Here is a 22561-nt window from a genome sequence, read left to right as displayed (position 1 = left end):
TCCACCAAGAAGCAAAGACTTCCATACAATGCTAGACTGCTTGCGGGGCTCATGGCGTATCTCTCCTGGCCAGCACCGCCTTGATGTCAGCCATGCATCTCTTTCACATCCACCGCAACACCCAATCATAATTAAAATCTTGTGTGGAAGAGGGAGCAGGGGAAGCTAATTAGGGACAAACACTTACTTTTTCTCCGGCACAAATCAAAAAGAAGTGAAAGGACTGGCTGCTTCTGTACCCCTGTGATGTGCGGCTGGGGCAAGTAGGAGGAACCGGCGGAAACCAAGTGTGTTTTTTTCCCTCTATTCTTTAACTCTTTTTTTTTTGATCATGTGGAGCATCACAGACATGCTTTTACTACTTTGCTCATGCTGCAGTTTTGTATGAAGTATGTCTTTCTAACTCACTAAATGATTGGAGAAAGGACAGTAAGGGGCAGAGAGCAAAGGAGCGTGGGCGTGGGGACACTGTCTGGTGTCTGCATCCAGAAGTAAGCTTAGTTTTGTTCTTCCCTGGCTGGGTAATTAGACTTTAGACTAAGTGTGTATTTGTCTATTGGATGTATATTACATTTGTGATGTACAGAGCCTTGATGTACGTCTTTACACTGAGCATTAAGTCATTATGTAAAAACCGATAAATCAAACTTCATACAGTATAGCTCATTTTATATATATGATTTTTTTCGACATTTCCTGCTCTTCACATGAAAGTCAATATTATTGATAATACGGAAGCTAGGAATAAAGCATGTAATGCAACTCGAAGACATGCTGATGATGTTACAATAATATTTGATGAAAAGTCTCAAATTTAGATGGTCAGCACATACAACAAATGACCTTGCTTTGCAATATGATCGCACAGAGATCACACACACTGTGAATACACAGTGGCTGCATTCATACAGTCAGAATTTGGGATTCACAACTGTAGATGTGACTCTCAAATTGTCCAGTTCATGCAGTTTACATAAGTGGTTCGTAGGCAGTTTATTTAATAATACTACAGTTTACATAATTTACTCAATTTCATGTTGTTCCAAAGCTGTTTGAAGATATTTTGTCTCAGTGTTGTTGTTTTTGGGCCAGGTTTAGATGGCAAGTAAATGATGACAGAATTTTTATTTTGGGTGAACTTTAATGGAGTCTTGAATCGAACTGTGTGAACATTCCCGTCAACTGACCCTTCACTAAGCTCCACTCCTTGGTTGCATCAAACACACAGATGGAGGATCTGACATTTGAAATGAGCAAAAGTTTACCTGTGAATTGGTGGGTGGCAACGGTTAAGTCTGGTCAGTAATGTTTTAAAGGCAGGGCTTAGAGAAGGGTTGTAGCCTGCAACCATTTTAACCTCTTTACTAAGATATGATAACAAAGTCAACAGCTTCAGATATTAGTTCATGAGTCATTACTTTTAATATTTGTACAAAACACAAGCCATCTCATCATCAAACTTAAGCAGAGAATAAAACTACATATGCTTCTGCCAAAAACGATTGTAATTGCTTGCCCAGTCCTGCCAATTGGGCAGTGCATCACCCGAATGTCACTCCCTTAGTTTTAATCGCCTTCCTGACTAAATATTGCAGCCTATACTGGGTTGCCTATTACGTTATGTAAAAGACATTGTAGTCTAACATCCCTAGACACCAATTACTTGCCCATATCAGAACGATCATTAGTCCCGACCGAAGTCAAAGACTGAGGCCTGACACAGTGAGCATAAAGGGAATCTCTCTCTCGCTCTCTTTGTCTCTTTCCCCCTCCTTCCCTCCTCTCAATCACTTTCATGTGCCAGACTCTGATCCTCTATTTGCAATTCATCACTGGACCATGAAGCGTTCCTAGTGTCTGCAGGAGTTGGCCACTGCTTCCTGTTTCTCTCGGCCATCTATCGGCGCAATGCATTGCTTCTTACTGTCACCACAGCAGCAACACCCGTCCCCTCAGCAACAACCTTGTACTGGTTTCTGATGAACGGAAATGAATTATTGAGTTGTGACAGAGACATTGTTATGCTATAAATACAGAGAGAGAAAGAGTGCTGGATGCATTAAGAATAATAATGGTTTAAGATGCACATACTCACCAACACATCATCGATCAAATTCATCAGGCCAGCAGCTGTCGAACATTTGGTGAAAGCATCTTAAAAATCCATTTGAGTCTATTAAATGACAGAACATAGTTTTTACATTTTAGGTTAGATCAACTGAATCTTCTGTATTGTACTAAATCTTTTTCCTAGCGAGCAGCCAGAACTTTCAACTTTCTGGCAGCACATACAGACCTGTGACATCCCTTTGCTCCTTGCCAGGTCGATAACAAAGGACTCCTACTCAAAAGACTACGGTAAGACAAGATAAGAGAAGGTGTCTGTGTTATCAATTCCAGCATGCATCAGTGCAGTGGTGTAAATGAGTGAGGAGAAAGGAGGGCTGGCGAAGCCCTCGGGGAGCATCTAACCCTGAAAGCAAGAGCGAGAGGAAGAAACAGGAACAGAAAGAAAGGGTAAGAGGAAGAGAGAGAGAGTCCCGTTGCTTGTCAGTTCTCATGACTTTCTTTGTCCTTGCAGTAGTATGTTGTTATTTCTGGAACCTTACCTAACGAGAATTTTTGCCATGTGTTTGGAGGAGCGACTTTTATTAGTATGCATGTCTCTCATCATTGCTTCTCAGATATTTCTCCTGAAAAAGAAAAAAAATGGTAATCAAACATATGTCTCCTATAAAGTATCAGAAAAAATCTAAACAATGCTTCAAACTTGCTCAGATATGGTCAAATAGATTTCAATATGAAATCAAAGCTTTCTCATCATTGGTCTACAGATGTTTCTCCTGAGAACAAAGATCCCAATCAATCATACGTTTCATGCAAGTTTCTGAATAAATCTCAATTTCCCATTTACATGTGCATGACTGGATTTTCTGCCTGAACTTACCGGCCTATCCATATCTCATATATGTGTGTCTAATAGAGAAACTGAAGAGTGGATCTAGATGCTGATTTGATGGAGGGCTTCAGTCAGGTGGAGACACCCCTCCCCCCTCTCAGTCCCCTACAGCTGGAAAGACTGACATGGATGCACACGGCCTGATTTACTAGGTGTGCTGGCAGTTATCTAAATGCAAAGTGATGACGTAATAGCACTCGCAGCTCTATGTAAATGGTCAGAGAGGGACCTGCTCCTCTCCCAGCCCTCACATGAGACCCGCAGCAGGGCATTAGACCAGCCAAATGTAGCAGAAGTGATATGCTCAGACAAAATATGGGGATTATAGCCTGTCAATGTTGAGGGAGGAAGAGAGGAGGGATGACAGACAGAGTGGGATATTGGGAAAAAATGGATGGCTCATCATGTATCTGCTGATTAGGATAGGACAGTTGAGAAGGAAGCATTTGAGGTGTTAGTCATCGACAATGAGTGGACAAAAACAAACTTAGATGCACAGTGTGAAATAGTCTGCAATTTAGAAGATGCTTTTATTCATTATTCACCAATATTGTTCTGTAATACAATGTGGGATCTCTGAGATCTGCAGGACATTTGGTATTTTCCGACAGACAATTAATTAATTCATAGCTAGAGCCACACAGCATTGCCAATGTGACAGAGTGCCCTCCAATCAATGAGTGTGAAATCTGGTATGTTGCCTCAGTGCTGCATAGTTTGAGATGAGGAACAACAGCTTGAGATACTAAATGATCAGTGAATGTTAGACTTCAGCCATGAGAGTGCATAGAGGAAATCAAAAAGACTCATGAAGCTTAAACACTGAGCTTGAACCCATTTTACTTCTATGATCAGGGCCGGATTTACACATAGGCATTCTAGGCACGTGCCTATGTTTGCTCGTCCAGGGGGGCCCAAACACAATGAAGAGATATATCATATTTTTGTTATACTATGGGCTATCTACAACAGTAAAAGAACCAAAACCCCAGAAGACATTGAGCAAATAAATATAACAAACAATAGGGTAAAAAATTACAAACTATTTCCATGTCTTCCACCTTTTTTTATGTAGGCTACGGAAATCACGCACAGATCACAGATGCACACACGTGGAGACACGAACAGAAACTTCTTGCCAGTGCTGCCCAGCGAATTTATCAATAAAATAGTTTCGCAGCTGAAAAGCTACATGACATTTCTCAGTTGCAAGGTTCTTGAAGCAGTTTAACTTAAAGATTCGCTATTAGTAGACACTGCTGCTGAATGCTGTTGAGAGACACACAGACGCACGTATTCACACGTACTTAATCTCTCTCTTTCTCCCTCTCTGTCTTTCGCTCTCTCTCTCTCTAATAACCGCATTAGACTGCATTAATAACTGCATTAGCCTGCATATCAATGGCTCAAGCCTCCTTTATTAGCTCTAAAATGACGTTTTGATATTTGCAACAGAAGGTTTGGGATGAGGTGCATAAAAAATTAGTTCAACACATGAGATTTCAGGACGGAAGCATGTCAGATGTCTTGAAACAAATCATCTGAACAATGTCTTGATGTGTGGTTGTGACTCCAGGCCGTTAAAATTATTAGAGAAATAATGCACTCCCGAAGTGGTTATTATGTGGCCACGTCGCCGGGCCTATTAATGGAATGGTCTTTCTCAGTTCTCAAACAAATTAAGAACTACATTCGATTTTTATTAACTAAACGCAAGTGCTTATTGCGATAGAAAACACTGTACGGTGCATTAGCTTAGATCTATGACCAATCCATTCCAAAAAGAAATACAAAACCTGTGCTAATTGAAAGAAAACAAATTGATTAAAAAAAAAGTTTGAATCCAATCATCTGAACAATGTCTTGATGTGTGGTTGTGACTCCAGGCCGTTAAAATTATTAGAGAAATAATGCACTCCCGAAGTGGTTATTATGTGGCCACGTCGCCGGGCCTATTAATGGAATGGTCTTTCTCAGTTCTCAAACAAATTAAGAACTACATTCGATTTTTATTAACTAAACGCAAGTGCTTATTGCGATAGAAAACACTGTACCAGTTTCCACTGATTAAGAAATATTTTTGTTTGCTTGGGTGGTAATATTAGGCCGAACATATTAATAATGAAGGGGGCCCCAAAAAGAGGTAAATTCGGCCCTGTCTATGATACAAGTATTTTAGAGTGAATAAAAATATTAAATGAAATAGCAATACCACACTGGACTTTATTAACCAGGATTTCTTTGGATCATGAAAAGTGGGTGTCTCAATAACTATTTGGCTATTTATGAAATATTATTTTGCACATCCAACTGGCTTAAGAAATGTAAATGTAGTTTGGTACAACCCAAATTGTACTTTGAACATTGTTTATGAACAAAAATAAACACAAATGTCTTTAAAATCAGACATCTAAATGCATTAATAATAGCATGTGCATGTCATGAAACCTATCCATGTAGGCCATGATTCAAGCTAGGTTCAACCAAGTGACAGATGTTGATTGAACAGACAACCTTTTTAAATTAGAATTAAAGTATCCTTTTTATTTTGCTCCCCTACATGATTGTATGGTTTGCATTCTATGATTTAAATTTATCATTGTTTTTTCCTTGTTGTTCATAACCCTATCAGAAAAAAAAACAAAAACAATTTTTGGTCACAACCCACCAGTTGAAAACCATTGTTCTGGAACAAGTTCAATAAGCTATACTTACCTTACTATATGTGTACTTTAATGTTTCATTGTTTGTCATGTCTTTTTAAGTTCTGTCTGTATGACTCAGCAGAGATCAGGCAGCCTCGCTCTTGTTGTGCGTTTCTCTTCTCTCTCTCTCTCTTCTGTTCCCATGGACTGTGAAGCATTTCAGTTCATAGAAAGCCACATAAGGCTTCTTATTAACACCCATCCTCCGCTTCCCGACACATCAGCTCCTAAACGAGCCGAGCCACCGTGCACATTCCTGTAATTCATCTTCCCTTATTCGGCAGACCTTCTCTCTCACATTTTGTCTCTTCTACTCTCCCATTCAACACATCTTTCTTGCACCTTCCATGAATAGGATACCAAATAGTGCCTGAAAAAGAAAATGTTTTTTTTCTTTTCTTTTCAACAATTGGTAATTTTAACCTTCTACAAATGTTGAGTGCCAACTTCAAGAAGCATAATGTTATATGAACTGTGTTATGTTCAAAGAAAACTTTTTTTTGCGAGCCTGCAACCAATACCTCTAATCCCTGATATTTGTACGTTTTAGCTATAAACATTATTTAATCAATTGTTTGTAACAGGATTGCTTAAGAAATAATAGCTCAATAACTGCAGTAAACACAACAATATTTATCTTCCTATCATGCCATAGAAATGATGTCACTTCCTGTATGTGTTCACGATTTTAAGTCATTTTACAGTTTTTGTAATAAGAGAAAATCATATGGTAACAAGGTTGTGCACAAAATGTGGCACACAATAAATTAATGTAGCACAAAACTAAAAAAATATTTTTCGGTGATTTGATCAATTACTTAAAGTTTGCAAACTTTAATTCAATAGATTATGTTAAAATTGTGACATAATATACAACATCTAATAGTTCTCATGACAAAGCAATGTTTTTTTTTAAATGTAATTAGACTGAAGTGTAGAAGTGCTTCTTGTCTATTCTTTGTCACACTGCCTGTCTTCCTGTTCCTCCCCCTTCCGCTCTCTCCATCTTTTCCCTCTTTTTACTTTTAATTTAACATGTGCTTTATTTATTATCGGCTGGTCATTAACCGCTTCCTCTCGTCTTTTATTTTATTTTATAGTCCACACTCTTCATGCCCACTTTCATTTCATTCTCCCTCTTTAACTTCCTCCCACTCAACACCTTGCATTTTCTTCTCTTTTCTTTCATTTTATAGGAACAGAGCAGGGGCAAGGTTACAGTGACAAAGCCGTAAAGGTTTGTGCACTGTGTTCACAATGACTAACGCACGAGCGGACATCCACATGGAATCGGCACAGATGAGAGTGGCATGTCGGTTTGGTAGTGATGGGGGATGCAGCGGTGTCTGTGTAGGGTTATGGAGAGTTGTCCTGCCAGAGGGGAAGAACAGTGGCCTGTGTCTGTTAGAATTTCGCTTCACTTCTTCCCACGTTAGCCTCTACTCGACCTCCTCAAGCTGCCTTCACCTCCTCTTGAAGCTATCGCAGTGAAGAGTGGAAATACTGAGAAGAATCATACTGAAAACAAAGGACTTTTCCATTAGAAGCATCAATGTACAACAAAGAATTGTCAAGCTTCTGCTGCATGGAATATGATTCCCATTACCACTGAGCAAAGTAAAAGCATATAAGGTTAAAATAAATACTATAAATCAAAACTTTAACACTTGTGCTGTACTGAATATACTTTAATTTGGTATTCCAAGTCAAAAATGACCAGCCTTTTAAAAATTGCTTGTAAATCTCTCATTATGCTACAAAATCCTGGATTCAAGAGTAGTGAAAAAAGTATCTGTGGATAATTTTGGCATTGTCCACACAAAAACTGAGGTGCATAAGCTCAGATCAGTGAGGTCTACGATCAATCAATTCCAAAAAGAAATACAAAACCTGTGCTAATTGATAAAAAAATTAAGTTTAAAACATGCAATTATTGAGATTTTTACACTGTGTTAAAAGAATGTTAGATAATAGTATAATACAATAGATAATAGACAACAAAATAAATGTGATTTTGCCTCTGAAGTTTTAAATAAAAGTCTTGGGATGCAAACGTTTATGGCATTTGCAGAAAGTGCCAGCAGTCTGACTAGCCACCACAGTGATGTCCAAATGTGCCGTCCACTCCCACATCAAGGGTCTTCCTGCCAGCCCCGAGCAGAGATGCATGCATACCCCATCAGAAAACAAGTCTGCACCCATCAGCGCACGGCTCATCTGAGACTAGAAAAACTCCCCAACAGTCCACACATGCATAATGCATAGTGAGTGACTGCAGCACAATCTCTCAACGACTCAAAGGAGCCTTTTCTGCCATTCAAGCAGGAGGTCAGGTAATTCACGTTTGCTGCATCTATGGAAACATATTGCTGTTTTCTGTTTGTCAGTCTCTGGAGATGACAGATTTCTTGAATGAAAGTAAGTGTAAGTAGCATCGGCTTTGATTGCCTCAGCTGAGGTCTTTTCACTCTTCTGCGTGTTTGTGCTGCATAAGCCACAATGATTTGAGATTTCACAAGGGCAATACGATTTCACAGATAAACCTATTTACAAACGTACTTATGATGCAAATGCACAAGATTAGTTCAGACAGTTACTGCGGTTCTCCTGAAAGACTAGGCTCGCCGCCCTTCTCAGTCACTCCTTATTAGACATCTGTATTTACAAAGGCATTCAGCCACTGTCAAGTTTTCATTTGCTCAGTCGTTTTATTTGTTCATTCAAATACCGTTACATCTTGTGACGCTCCAAAGGCCTGATTTCATTACAGATAGCATTTCACAACTATACAGTCCTACAAACAGAGGCTATTGCAGCACTTTCACTTCAGCAAAAAAATTAATTTTTTTCCCAAGGACTGGAAGTATTATTGCAAATTCGTTAGTAAATAAAATATAACATTTGAAGAAAAAAGTATAGTAAATAATACTTTTTAATAATTGTAAATTAAAAAATTTAAAACGTCTCTTCTTATTATTAATGTTGAAAACAGTTGTCCTGCCTAATATTTTTGTTTGAATCCATGATATATATAGTGTATATACATATTTATCTAATATATATATGTATATATATATTACTTGATACACTGTCTCAAAAATTCAACTAAAAAAACATAATTTGACGAATAGAAAGGTCAAAAGAATAGCATTTATTTGAAATAGAAATCCAAATGTCTGTTACTTTTGATCAATTAAATGCATCCTTGCTAAAGAAAAGTATTATTTTATTAAAGGGGTCCTATTATGCTTTTTCACTTTTTTCATTTTAGTCAGTGTGTAGTGTGTATGTTTGGGCATAAAAAAGATCTAGAAAGTTACAAATCTCAAAGTCCACTCCAAAGGGAGATATTTCGTTTTAAAAAAATACATTTTCAAGAACTACAACGAACGGCTCGTTTGGACTACAGCGTTAGTTTTCGGGCTTTGTGATATCACAAAGCTAAGGCGGACCTTCATCAAAGCAGGAACTAATCGAGCCGTTTGTGCCAGGCTGGGGAGAAAGGTATTTTAATAATGTCAATTATGTGAAAAATAATGCGTTTTTCTAACCACCAAGCATGAGAGCATGTTCTAGTACACCCGCAAAACAAAATCAAGACTTTGTAAAAAAGCATAATAGAACCCCTTTAATACTTCATTAATTGACCCCCAAACTTTTGAATGGTAGTATATATGAGATCTATGGAGAAAAACAAATGTATACAGGACTGTCAGTCTATATAGTACATTAAAACAGTACAAAACATAAGGAAGTAGAGTCAGAGCTGAGTAGCAGAGCCCTATACTCTTCAGAACGAGTGGTTGTTCTTTATTAAGAAGAAACATATGTAGTGTCTGGGCACCCATGTGTGAAATTCAATTCTTATCCTGAAATGGTGTTTTTATTAGAGCAGCACTATCACACAGGAATCAGCTCGGCTTTGCTCGGCAGAGAAGCACAGAGCGCTCAGAGAGCCAGTGGACTGTTCCTGCCAGTGCTTTAAACCCTTCTGAGTGAAATCTTACTAATAAGTATGCAGCTCGACAAGAAATGTTTCAGTTTAGATTTGCAAAGCACCTGTGCTGTTCTTGTAAATGCATTTCAGGGTAATGCAGGTACATCATGAATAATGTGATGAGAATATACATTTTTCTTTTAAAATCCATTCAGACATTCACAGTAATTTGATAATTCATGTAACTTTAACAGAGCCTTAACCTATATAAGTTTTGCTCACACACACACACAAATCAGATTTGGAGATATTTAGCATTACATCACTTGCTCACCAATGGATCCTCTGCAGTGAATGGGTGCCGTCAGAATAAGAGTCCAAACAGCTGATAAAAACGCCACAATTGACGGTTTAAAGTGAAAACACCTTAATAATGGATTTGTTTCTTACAAAAACACAGCTTTTCACTTCACATGATGTTAACTGATGGGCTGGAGTTGTGTGGATTATTGTGATGTTTTTATCAGCTGTTTGGACTCTCATTCTGATGGCACCCATTCACTGCAGAGGATCCATTGGTGAGCAAGTGATGTAATGCTAAATTTCATCATTAATTCTTAAATGGCCTGAGGGCGAGTCAATTTTCATTAAGTTGTCATTTTTAGGTGAACCATTCCTTTAACAGTTACATTTCTGTTATGCATGAATTTTACTGTTTCATTGTGACAACTTACCCCATATAGTGTGACAATATGCCTCAATACAGTGTTCATGGAACTATATATTATTTCCTAAGCAATAACAGACAAAATGTTCTACAGCTTGTTTATAATCTAGCTGGAAAATATGTTTGGAAAGTAAAATAGCCAGTGATTTTATTTGTCAGCTCGCTAATCTGATAAAACATAAGCTTTTATCATTCCAAATACTGCAGACTGACAATGTCATATTGTCCATGTGAGTATGGTCCATCTCTGCTGGCTGGGAGGAAGAAAAGGGGGGAAAAAACGTCTGTTCTAGGCTCATCTGACAACTCTGCCCTTTTTCCACTGGAGGAGGAAGAAGAGGAGTAGGAGGACAGCAAACAGAAGATGACATGAATCTGAAAAGCCTGTATTTATTATTTATTATCAGTACTGCTCATGTGGGTCAAGGCCAGCCAGAGAGAAAAAGAGGGGGGGAAACAGAAAGAAAGACAGAGAAAAAAAAGCTATAGATCCAAGAAATAAGCGATCAAGTGGGTATTTTTTATTGTTCAACATTTACCCCATGGGCTGAGTTTTACACCTTTGTTTTTAGGGGTTGAGAGGTTGTATATGCTGCTTCAAATTTAACTATATATATATATATATATAAGTACAGTACTTTTTATTTTTGTATTTTATGTTTTCATTTAAATTTTTCATAATTTGTGTTTTGTTATTTTTATTAATTGCTTTATAAATAACTTTATTAATTACTTTTTTTGTTTGTTTTAATTTGAGTAATTTTATTACACCAAGTTAAACTAAATGAAAATTAGAAATGTTGCTTTGGCAATTAGCTGAAATAAATTAGGTTTAAGAGGTTAGGTTTTTTATTATTTTACTTCAGTTAATATTTATATTATTTCAAGTAAACATTTTAGTTAATTATAATAACCCTGATAAAAACTGTATAAAAACTCATTTTTATTAAAAAAACAAAAATATATTAAATAGTAAAAATAAATACATACTTACATACATAAATATACATAACATTTTCCATACTTTTTAATCAAAATATATTTTTTATTTATTGTATTATTTATTTTTAATTTATTTATTTTTGTCAGCAGAGGCAAAAGTGGTCACTCACATCATATATAGTCTCAATGTGAAGCACTAAGGGGGCATAAGCAGGCAAACCGATGTTTAGATTTAACAAGTTCACCCTGAAATGAGGGGAACAGTAAGTGACCCAGGCTTTAAGGACACCATCTGTGTGGAGCGAGCCCGTCTTTAATACGCTGAAAGTGCTGATGGCGCAGTGCGAGAGGAACAGAGACACTGATCAATAGGACAGATAGAGCCGAGCAGCTAATAAACAGTGAAGCCCAGGAGAATGAGGGCATGTAGAAAATATCATTTGATTTGGCTGAAGGAAACATTTATTTAAATGAGACCCACCTGCAACCAGCTATGCTAGCAAGGTATGTTATGTTTAAAGATCATAAACGAAGACTTTCAAAGCGGCAAGCAATGAAAGTGCTTGAGTAGGACACAAAAAAGTGTTGCAGTGTTGGAGTATAATGTGTGTTTTATCAGATCACCAAGTCATAGGCATAAAATAATAAATAAAGAAATGAAATAAAATAAAGAAAACTGTATTGACTATCATAGTCCACAAAAATAAGCAGGTAATCCAAGAAAAAAAAGACCAACCAAAGACCTGAAAAAATAATGCAGTCACATTGTATGGAATCACTATTTGGTTGATGAATTAAGATGCTGCCGTAAAATATTGGACAACATGTGAACAGACACAACTGGGCGTGACAACAACATAATGGTGTTTGGCCACTACAGTATCCTAAAATTCAAGATGAAAAAAAAAAGTCTATCCACAGTCGTGGTCAGAAGAGCGTCACTAAAAGCTCTTGCTTTTCAGGGCTTGTCAAACATCTTCAGAATGGCAAAGAGGGAAATGCACATAGTGATGGAAAGCCACCGCCTCACATCAGTCTGCTCCTCTGCACAGTGTTCCTGCCACAACCTGGTGTGAACTCATTTCAGATGAGCTGCAGGATTACGGCTGGTGATTTCCCTGCTGGAGGATTGAGGATGCCGTAGCCTCAGCCTGCCTGATTATGTGATTGGATGAGCTGGGGGTTAATCTTAGCTGATTGGTTAAAGCCGGGGATTGGTGTCACAATGGAGGGATGAATTTGAGCCTGGGTATAGACTCTCAGTATGTCACCAGAACATGTCAGAGTGACATGAGACCAATAATGATGGATAAAAACATAACCAATGATATACTGAATATGAGAGAATAAGAGGTTTCTCAATATGAGCCAGTGAGGGATTTGTGCACACTTACACTGTGTGCTAATTACCATACATCAACAAGTGATCAAATCGGAGTATACACATTGATGTTGTTGTAGACAAGTAAAGGGCCACAAGATATTTTTCCAGTTTTCTTTTTCTGCAGTGTTGAACAGGGTAGCCCCACCCACTGCAATTTTTTCTTCAACTATGAAAATAATTATTTTCAACTATGCCATTTTCCCCCCTAGAAACCACCTCGAAATACCCAAATACCTGTGTGACTCTGTTTTAATCACTTAGAACACCCTAGCAAACACCCCATCTACATTAGCGATTCCCTTGCAACCACCCAAAACACACTAGCAACTCCCTATCAACCACAAAAACACTCTAGCAACTACACCAAATGTTCTAGCAACTCTTTAGCAACTACCCCAAATACCTAGCAATTCCTTAGCAATCACACACCCTAGCGACCAACTAGCAACCTCCCTGAACACCCTTGCAATCACCCTAGTGACCCCCATCAACCACCCAAATATACTAGTAACCACATTAGCCACCACTTCGAACACCCTAGCAACCATCCAAACACATTAGAAACCACCCAGAACACCCTAGTGACCCACTAGCAACCAACCCAACACAATAGCAACCATCCCAAATACACAGTACCCTAGTAACCACCCACAACACCATAGCAACCTGATAGCAACCAACCAAAACACCCTAGCAACCATCCCAAATACACAATACCCTAGCAATCACCCAGAACACCCTAGTAACTCCCTAGCAGCCACACAGAATACCCCAGCAACTACCCCAAATACCCTAGCAATTCCCTTGCAAACACAGAGGACACCCTAACAACCCACCAGCAGCCACTCCGAACACCCTAGTAACCACCCAAACACCCTAGCAACCACCCCAAATACACAATACCCTAGCAATCACCCCAAATACCCTAGCAACCACCCAGAAAACCCTAGCAACTGTAAAGAAACACCTCAGCATTTGTCAGCAACTTTTGCACCACTCGCATTTTCGTAACAAACTGTAAACATCCAGTCTAGTCTGTAAATTGTAAAGCAGTTGTTGAACAGCACTTATTGAAGTAAGCTGTACCTCTATTTGCTGCTTAATCTGAGAGAAGTTAAAAAATGAACCGGTTCTGTTAACAGCTTGCCAACTGTTTGCACTTAAATACCAGAGCACACAAATACTCGAATGAACTGATCGAGGAACTCGGAACGTGGAAAAAAACGAATCCGGGGACACCAGGCCAATCAAATCATCACTGTCTGCTATTCTATCCTAGCTGTCATGTCAAGCTGTCATATACTGATGATTTAACTCATCTACTCCCCGCGTACATGTGCAAGTGTGGGGGTGCGCACAAACGTTGCCGCAATTCCCCACAGTGGTGCCTGAAAACTCGCCGCCTGCCTGTCAAACCGAATCCAATCTCCGCATTCCAGAACTGTAGAGTTGGGCTAGGAAAAAAAGCACATAATCCATTTACTGCAGTGTAACAGCATCTCATCCATCAGCTCCTAGCTGCCAATGGGAAGACCGCACCAATCCCAAGCCATATTGAGGGAAAAAAGAAGAGAGAGAAAGAAGAGATCCATCTTGACTAGTGTAAGAACAGCCTGCAGTTCTTGGGACACACCTGTACACACACTTGTACGTTGATGTGATCGATAGCTGCTGTGGTCCCAGCAAATGTTACCGTTCATCATACATGGAAGCCACGCTAGCACTAAGGCATTCACGTAGAGTCGCCTTCGAACAATAACGGACATGCTTAATTACCTCATAGAGTCACATCAGTGAGCCTGCATATGTGCTAATTTATGCCCCGCTCCAACGTGCTTGACATCTACAATTCATTAAAGGCTATATTTACGAGGTCACTGATTCATGTAAGTCATCATAAAATATGCTGTCAGAGATGTGGTCTGGTGGGTAGTGCACATGCTCCCACACGTCACACATCGCAGATTATTATGCAGGCTCTTGATCCGGTTTCCCCATCGTTTCCTGTGTCCTTTCCTACCGCTATCATTAAAGGAATAGATAAAAACTTAGTCTTCATTTACTCACCCTCGTGTTGTTTCAACCCCCATACCCCCAAATAAAAAAAGGCCCATATATCCCAAGCATTCTGAAGTCATACAATAACTTTATGTAAAGACAAATCAACTTAAAAATACCATATATATATGTACAGTATATATATATATATATATATATATATTTTTTTTTTTTATATTTGATATAAAATTTTAGCTTTGCCATAACGGGGATACTTAATATTTCTGTAGAAATCATGATACTTTTTTCTGGATTCTTTGGTGAATAGAAATAGTTCAAAAGAACAGCATTTATTTAAAATAAAAAATGTCTTTATTGTCTTTATTTGATTAATTTAATCTGTTCATGTTGAATAAAACTATTAAGTTCTATTAAGTTATTACTTACCCCAAACCTTTTGTTGTGTGTCAAAATTCCACAAAAATATTGAGTGGCACAGCTTTTTTTTAACATGGATTATAATAAGAAATGTTTCTTGAGCACCAAATCAGCATATTAGAATGATTTCTGAAGGATCATGTGACACTGAAGACTGGAGTAATGGTTTGTTTTTAAGGTCATTCCTGGAGCTCAAAAGCATCAATCCACATAAGTAAATAATTAGACACGAAATATTGATTTGAGTTGAAATATTTGAATGCAAAGCTTCCGTGAAGGCAGCAGTTGCCAGCAAGCGGCAAGTTTAAACTAGACGGACATTTAAGGGATATGGTGCAGTCTTACCACTTTTTACACATTTCACCACATAAATGTTTATGGCGATAAAATATATTGATTTAAGACAAAATTGTTTTAAAATCGTATCAGTATGTTATCTTATAATCCATTACAGTGTACAAAACAGTTGTCACAAAATGGCAGCAGCTGCATTTGTATGAAACGAGAGAGCGAGTTCGCGATACCAGGATGACATAATTAAATAATTGAACACACAATATTGAATTAAGTTTTAATATTTTATTAGCTAACCAAACACAAAGCTTCCACAAAGAAAAACTGTTCCTAGCAAGAGTACAGCACCGACTGCAGTTACCCGGATGAGCCTGTGTTATTAGCTTTTACCGGTTGTTATTGAGGGATAACATACCTCGGAATGTCGCGACTAACCAATCAGAATCAAGTATTGCACAGAGCCGTGTAATAAAAGTTTATAACAACTTGAGGGAGAGTAAATCATGACAGAATTTTCATTTTTCTCATTTCTCGTTTTCTCATTCATTTTTCATTTTGATTGTATCTCCTTACTATCACTGCATAGAGTGGACTTTCACTGGGCAGTGTGGCTCCTGGAAAACCAAACTCCACCTGTGATAATTCAGCTGGTGAGATGCAGCCATGCCTCTCTGCCAGAGGGGAATGCTAACAATTAGCCCCAGAGCTTGGCATGGATGTCTGGGGAGAGAGCCAGCAATTAGACCCAGGGAGAGGCATCCTAGCCAGGGGAGAGATCCAGTGATGAGGTCCTGAGTTTGGCAAGCGGGAGAGTGCTACATTACTGCTTGATGTCACATGGAGGCTCTAGCCAGAGGGGCGGGAACTGGCACATACTTTTATGTGCTCTCACACACACCCAAACAGCACAAATTCCAAACAGAAAAGCTGATTCATGGGCCAGAGCAGGACATCAGGGGACGTGAATGTGTGTGCGAAGAACGGGGAGGTTAATAGAAACGATGTGAATGTGGATTTCAGGTGTGAGCATCTAAAAGCTCTTCTGCACCGGAAAAACGCCATGACAAACCTTTCAGCATGAGTGCATATGATGCCATCAGTGTCAACGTACTTGGCCCATCTCTCTCTCTGGCTGTCCCAGACTCTCTGAAAGCATAAAAACTGAAGGAAGAGTTACTCAAAGTGACGTATCTGTCATTAATGTAAATTTTTCTCATCAGTGGCCGTAACTAACACAAACCATTGCACAAGGTCAGATTAAAAAGACAGCCCCTCCATTTGGTTGAAATATTACAACAACAACGAAAGAGACAGTGCAGGGCGCCCGGCATCCATCCCGAACCGTTTTCATATTTTAGTCGATTCTCATTATGTGACATTTGTCCCAAAACTTCAGAAGCGTAGCAGCTGTGTCCATGCTTCTTGAACATCCCAACTGGAATGTGAGACAATTTGTGAAGCTGCCAATCGAAGCCCAGCTCTGCTTCCTGCATACTCTTAAGTCTCAGCTTGAAAAAAACTTATGCAAGGGTACATACTGGTGGCATCTATTTCAACAGAGGAGACATGCGAGTCGAGTATGACTCATCTGTCTCTGTCAAGATGACAACCAAGGACCCAAAACTATATGCAAAATATCCCAAACAGCAGTGCTGGGGAAGCTACTTTGAAACCGTAGCTTGTCAAACTACAAGCAAGTCATGATTTAAAGTAGTTCAACTACAGTCAAGCTGCTGTTTTGAAGTAGTTTGCTACTCTACCAGCTACTAACAAAAAGTTAGTGAACCCTGAATTGAAATATAATAGAATTATATTTAAAAACACTGTAGTATTTGTATATTGGTACAAAAATGTGATGCATACAGAAGATATCTGTGCAGGAACTTGAATGAATCAAGTTGTGTTAGAATCTAAATGAACTGATTCACTAAAATGATTCAGACTTCCCCAATATTTTATTTAAGAGAGGGAGTGGATATTTAAGGTTCAAAAACACAAAGATTTCAAAATGATGAAAAGAAGAAATCCTATAAAACAAAAAAAACAAAGCAAGTTGGTTACACCACACTGGCTTTGACTTGGTGGGCAATTGTTTTTGTAATAATAACAATAAATAATATATGCAATTACATAAAATTGTATATAGTTTTTATGTTAATCCTCACAAAAAAATATTAAAAGGATTTTTAAAATTTAGAATCTGAAAATTTAATTAACAAATGTTTAGCTTAAAAATAAAATGAAAATGTATTAGATTCGTTCTCTGTATGAAATGCATTTTTTATTTATTTATGAACAGCTATAATGATCACATCGTCACATCATTGATTAGTACCTCAGTTTTTAGCGGTAAACCAGCATGTGCAATAATGTGTAACAAATTATAGGAAAGCCAATATAGCAATTTTGTCTCATTACCATCTAATGAAAAAAATAGCAAGTAGATTCATTATTTTATTTAGTTATTCCCAAACACATATTAATGAAACCAAGCGAACAGACATGAGGCTCTCTTTTCCTTCTCCCAAACTGCCGTTTCAAGCGTATCAGTGCTTGGAAGTTGACTTAGTGGAAAAGCAACTGTGAGTTGGTTAATAAGCTTAATGGCTGAGCGTGTCACATCCTGACCAGCTCATGTGCAGAAGAGTGCGAGAGCACAAGCTACTTTATAACTGTAAGCCTTTTAATGCCACTTCACCACAATGGCTTCCTTTAGCGCGCAGGATAAAAGCCAGCACGCTGTGTGAATGAGTAAACAGCTGAATATATCAAGATATGGACAGCCCCATTGTGGCATGTGCCTTTGTGCTGTTAGCAGCAAGGGACACGCGCGATGGATGTTTGGATAACATAAGCTGAGACAAATGCATAACAAATGGTTGATGGGAAAAGAAAAAGAAAGAAAGAGATAGAGCACAACTGAATTCTCTTCTTTGTTTTCTTACAGTGCCTATGGGTTTAACGAAAGCTTCATGCTGCGATCTGAGACTTTTCACGTCAGAACTTCAACACATTTTGTTTCAACACAAGCTTTATACACCACTTTGACCTCCGCATGAAAAGTGTTGTAGACAGACAGGAAAGCAGGATGTGTGCGCAGTAAATGATAAAAAAAAATGTACGGTTATCATCGGCTGTGCTTGGAAAGGTCAGCAGTAACCAGGGTTAAAGTTGAAATTGTTTGAACTTTGAACAACTCATTGCAACGCTTGACCTGTAAGTTAGACACTTTGTTAAATTCTTAAGTATTTTTGTTTAATTTTTAGTAAAAAAGCATTATTTTTTTTACTTAAGAAGCAACACTGAATAAAATATTAATATTTGATTTCAGAGAATGTATACTATTGTTTAAATGTTTGGGATCAGTAATATTTGTTGATAAAAAAATCTGTAAAAAATGTAATATTGTGAAATATTACTATCCGTAGCTGTTTTCTATTTTCATATATTTTTTTTATTAATTTAGTAATTTATTCCTGTGATGGCAAAGCTGAATTGTCAGCAGCCATTATCAAGAAATGTTTCCTATTATTATCAATGTTGAAAACAGTTGTGCTGCTTAATATTTTTGTGGAAACCAAAATATATATTTTCATGATTCTTTGACGAATAGAACAGCCTTTATTTGAAATAGAAATCTATTATAACATTCTAAATGTTTTTCTCGTCACATTTGATCAGTGCAGCCTCTCCATCCTTAATAAAACTATTAATTCCTTTAAAAAAATCCCACTGGCCCAAAACCTCCGAATGGTAGTGAATCTTCACTTTCTTTTGCCTTTTCACATTTAACCTGTTTATACTTAATACAAGTGGGAAAAGTCTGCCAGTGTAATAAAATAGTAAACATACAATTCACGAAACAAGTCCTAATAGATCATGCAATGTTGCTACTTAAGTGAATGTATGTTGTTTTGGGGGTTTTAGATAGTTTTACTATTTAACAAAAATAAATAAATAAATAAAAATACTTTTTAAAAAAACTAATTTTTTGCAGTCTTGGGAAACACTTGTATAAATCACGTGAAAGAACCTTTATAGTGTGTGTGATTGTTTGTGAGGGAATCTGTACAGTAGGGAATGCTAAATCAGAAGAAGATGGCTAAAAGACTCCAACACCAATCAGTATGAGGGGGAATAACTCACAGATGCCCGATTCGGAGAGCAGTTCTGCCCTTTTGGTAACCCCACGGCCCTGCCAAGAGCAGCTATAGGTCACCGTGTTCCAGCCAGAGACCTGGACTCAGGGGGAGAGAGACGCCGAGACACTGCAGCCAGCCATCCAGTCCCCTGGTCACCCGTTTAACCACCTGCCAACTCCAACACAGCTGCTGCATGACCAAACAAGAACTCACATTATTAGGTTCTTCAAAGAAAGCATCAGCAGGGCCTGAAGGCAGTAACAACACATGCATCACCATTTTGCTTTCGATAAACCTTCCTCCCTGCTGTTCTCCTCCATGCGCTACCTTTGAGGAGCAAACTCAATGATGTGAGACAGAGCGTTTCTACAGTCAGCCCTTGGACTTTGTTTTTCCCAGAGGAAAATTGTATTTCTATGCAAAAAATAATAATTTTCTTAATCAGTATTTTTGTCTTGTTTTCCGGTTAAAACATCCTTTTAGAATTTAATAAAACAAGGCATGCTTCCAGAAAATGCATCTTAAATAGTTTATTTTTCTTACCCCATTATTTTTCCATTGTTAAAGCATTATTTGTGCATAAATATGCATTGCAAAAGATAATTTTCACAATAAGTCATTTTGTTTTGTTTTCCAGTTACAATATCTAAATATTTTAAAATCGAATAAAACATTAAGACTTTTTGTTTTCTGAGAATATAACTTGAATTAAGTTTACTTTTCCTACCCCATTGACAGTTTTTTCCCTTCTTCTTCTTTTAAGCATAAATCTAATATCTAAAAAGTTTGTGCATGAAAAAGAAATAATTAAATTCTCTGAAAACAAGTCTTATTAACACAGGCTTGCTGCTCAATTTAATTTTCTTGTTTCAAGAGGGAGTTACTGGAATTCAAGACAAAAACACTGATTAAGAAAAGGCTTTTTTGCAGAAACTCAAAGGTTGTGCTTTCATACTGTATAGCTCTGGAGAAGTAATGGAGTTCATTAAAGGGATAGTTCAACCCAAAACGTCATCATTTACTCACCCCCAAGTTGTTCTAAACTTTTATGAATTTCTTCTCTTCTGCTGAACACAAAAGAAGATATTTTAAAGGATGTGGGTAACCAAATGGTAGCCATTGACTCGAGTATTTTTTTTTTCTCCATACTATGGAAGTCAGTGGCTACAACTTAATCTAATCTAATATAATATAATATAATGTATATTGAAAGAAAAAGCATGCAAACATATCAGAAATTGAGTGAGTTTGATTATTTTGATTCACTGTAGTTTAACTTCAAGTACATTCCATTGTTCTCAAAGCCGAGAGCTAACCTGTCCACCATGTGAAGATGCATAATGAGGCGAGATCTGAATCATGTTATCACCCTAGCATGTTCGGCATCCCCAGAGCTTTTGATTATAGTGCACGGAGAGACAGAAAGGACTAATTGCTGCATTTCCAGCCCCCTGTGCTGTAGTCGTGCTGAGCTGTTCAATGCCACCTTGCAGTAGTGCATTTCGGGATATCATTTTGACTGGCTCCTACCCCTCCCTAATCCCATGACTGGAGGGCGATTTTAATAACACAACACTGACTGGTCAAAGAGATCAAGAATCTCAACGAGGGTGGACAGATGCCATACCACACATCCAACTATTATATCTCAGAGCGCATCCTCGTTTGCCCCACCTACTTCAACGCCACCCTGATTGTCATGGAAATGATCCAGATGCGACCCTCGCACTCTCGGTCATGGCCATTAGCCATTCACGGGCCCTCGGAGAAGGAACCCTGGTGATTTGAGCGCCATTAAACTTGAACCAAAGCTATTGAACTTTGACCACCCATCGTCCTGGTCCCATCACAAGTAATTTGTATGTAATTAGCAGCCAAGTATGGTTGTGTTTCTCCAGGCTGGTTTACACCACTAACTGTTGGGTTCAAAATCATTTACTCACCCTCATGTTGTTCCAAACCTGAAGGACTTTCTTTCTTCTATGTTTTGAAGAATTTACTGGTAATTTTTTCCATGCAATTATTAAATATGGTGACTGGAGCTGGTAAAAAGAGAAAAAAAAACGTGGTTCATACAACTCATGCTTTTTGTAAGACTTATTTTTGTGAGCAACGGACAAAATTTAAAGCGATAGTTGAACCAGATATGTAAATTCTGTTGTGACACTCACCTTCATATCATTCCAAACCCATATGACTTTTTTATTTTCTGCAGAACAAAAAAAAAGAACATATTTGAAGAATGTTTCAACTTTTTGTCCATAGAATGAAAGTCAATAAGGGCCAAAACTTTGGACCCCACTGACTTGAATTGCATTACTCTTAAAGATTCTCTCTCTCTCTTTCTATATATATATACTGTATATATATATATATATATTTCAAAAAAAAAACTTTAACAACTATAGAATGTTTCCTTTGCACAAAAGGTTCTTTATAGTGAAAAAGGTTATTTACACTCTTAAAAGAAATTGAGTGAGTTTGATTATTTTGATTCACTGTAGTTTAACTTCAAGTACATTCCATTGTTCTCAAAGCCGAGAGCTAACCTGTCCACCATGTGAAGATGCATAATGAGGCGAGATCTGAATCATGTTATCACCCTAGCATGTTCGGCATCCCCAGAGCTTTTGATTATAGTGCACGGAGAGACAGAAAGGACTAATTGCTGCATTTCCAGCCCCCTGTGCTGTAGTCGTGCTGAGCTGTTCAATGCCACCTTGCAGTAGTGCATTTCGGGATATCATTTTGACTGGCTCCTACCCCTCCCTAATCCCATGACTGGAGGGCGATTTTAATAACACAACACTGACTGGTCAAAGAGATCAAGAATCTCAACGAGGGTGGACAGATGCCATACCACACATCCAACTATTATATCTCAGAGCGCATCCTCGTTTGCCCCACCTACTTCAACGCCACCCTGATTGTCATGGAAATGATCCAGATGCGACCCTCGCACTCTCGGTCATGGCCATTAGCCATTCACGGGCCCTCGGAGAAGGAACCCTGGTGATTTGAGCGCCATTAAACTT

The 22561-nt window shown here is 38.1% G+C and overlaps 1 long non-coding RNA gene across 1 annotated transcript; it reads right to left on the bottom strand.

Annotated features, from left to right (window-relative positions):
* Positions 1 to 1473: 1473 nt before the first annotated feature.
* LOC107598692 (uncharacterized) lies at positions 1474 to 19889 on the bottom strand. The gene is made up of 5 exons (XR_001610584.1): positions 19531 to 19889; positions 2610 to 2693; positions 2297 to 2473; positions 2096 to 2173; positions 1474 to 1976 (listed from the first exon to the last, which is right to left on the bottom strand). It is a non-coding gene; the product is annotated as an uncharacterized lncRNA (long non-coding RNA).
* Positions 19890 to 22561: the final 2672 nt, after the last annotated feature.

The sequence above is a fragment of the Sinocyclocheilus grahami genome, unplaced genomic scaffold, assembly GCF_001515645.1.
Source record: "Sinocyclocheilus grahami isolate Dianchi unplaced genomic scaffold, SAMN03320097.WGS_v1.1 scaffold13.1, whole genome shotgun sequence".
In the NCBI taxonomy this organism is placed as follows: Eukaryota; Metazoa; Chordata; class Actinopteri; order Cypriniformes; family Cyprinidae; genus Sinocyclocheilus; species Sinocyclocheilus grahami.
Note: the sequence above shows the minus strand (reverse complement) of the source record. Positions and strands in the feature narration are given on the sequence as shown.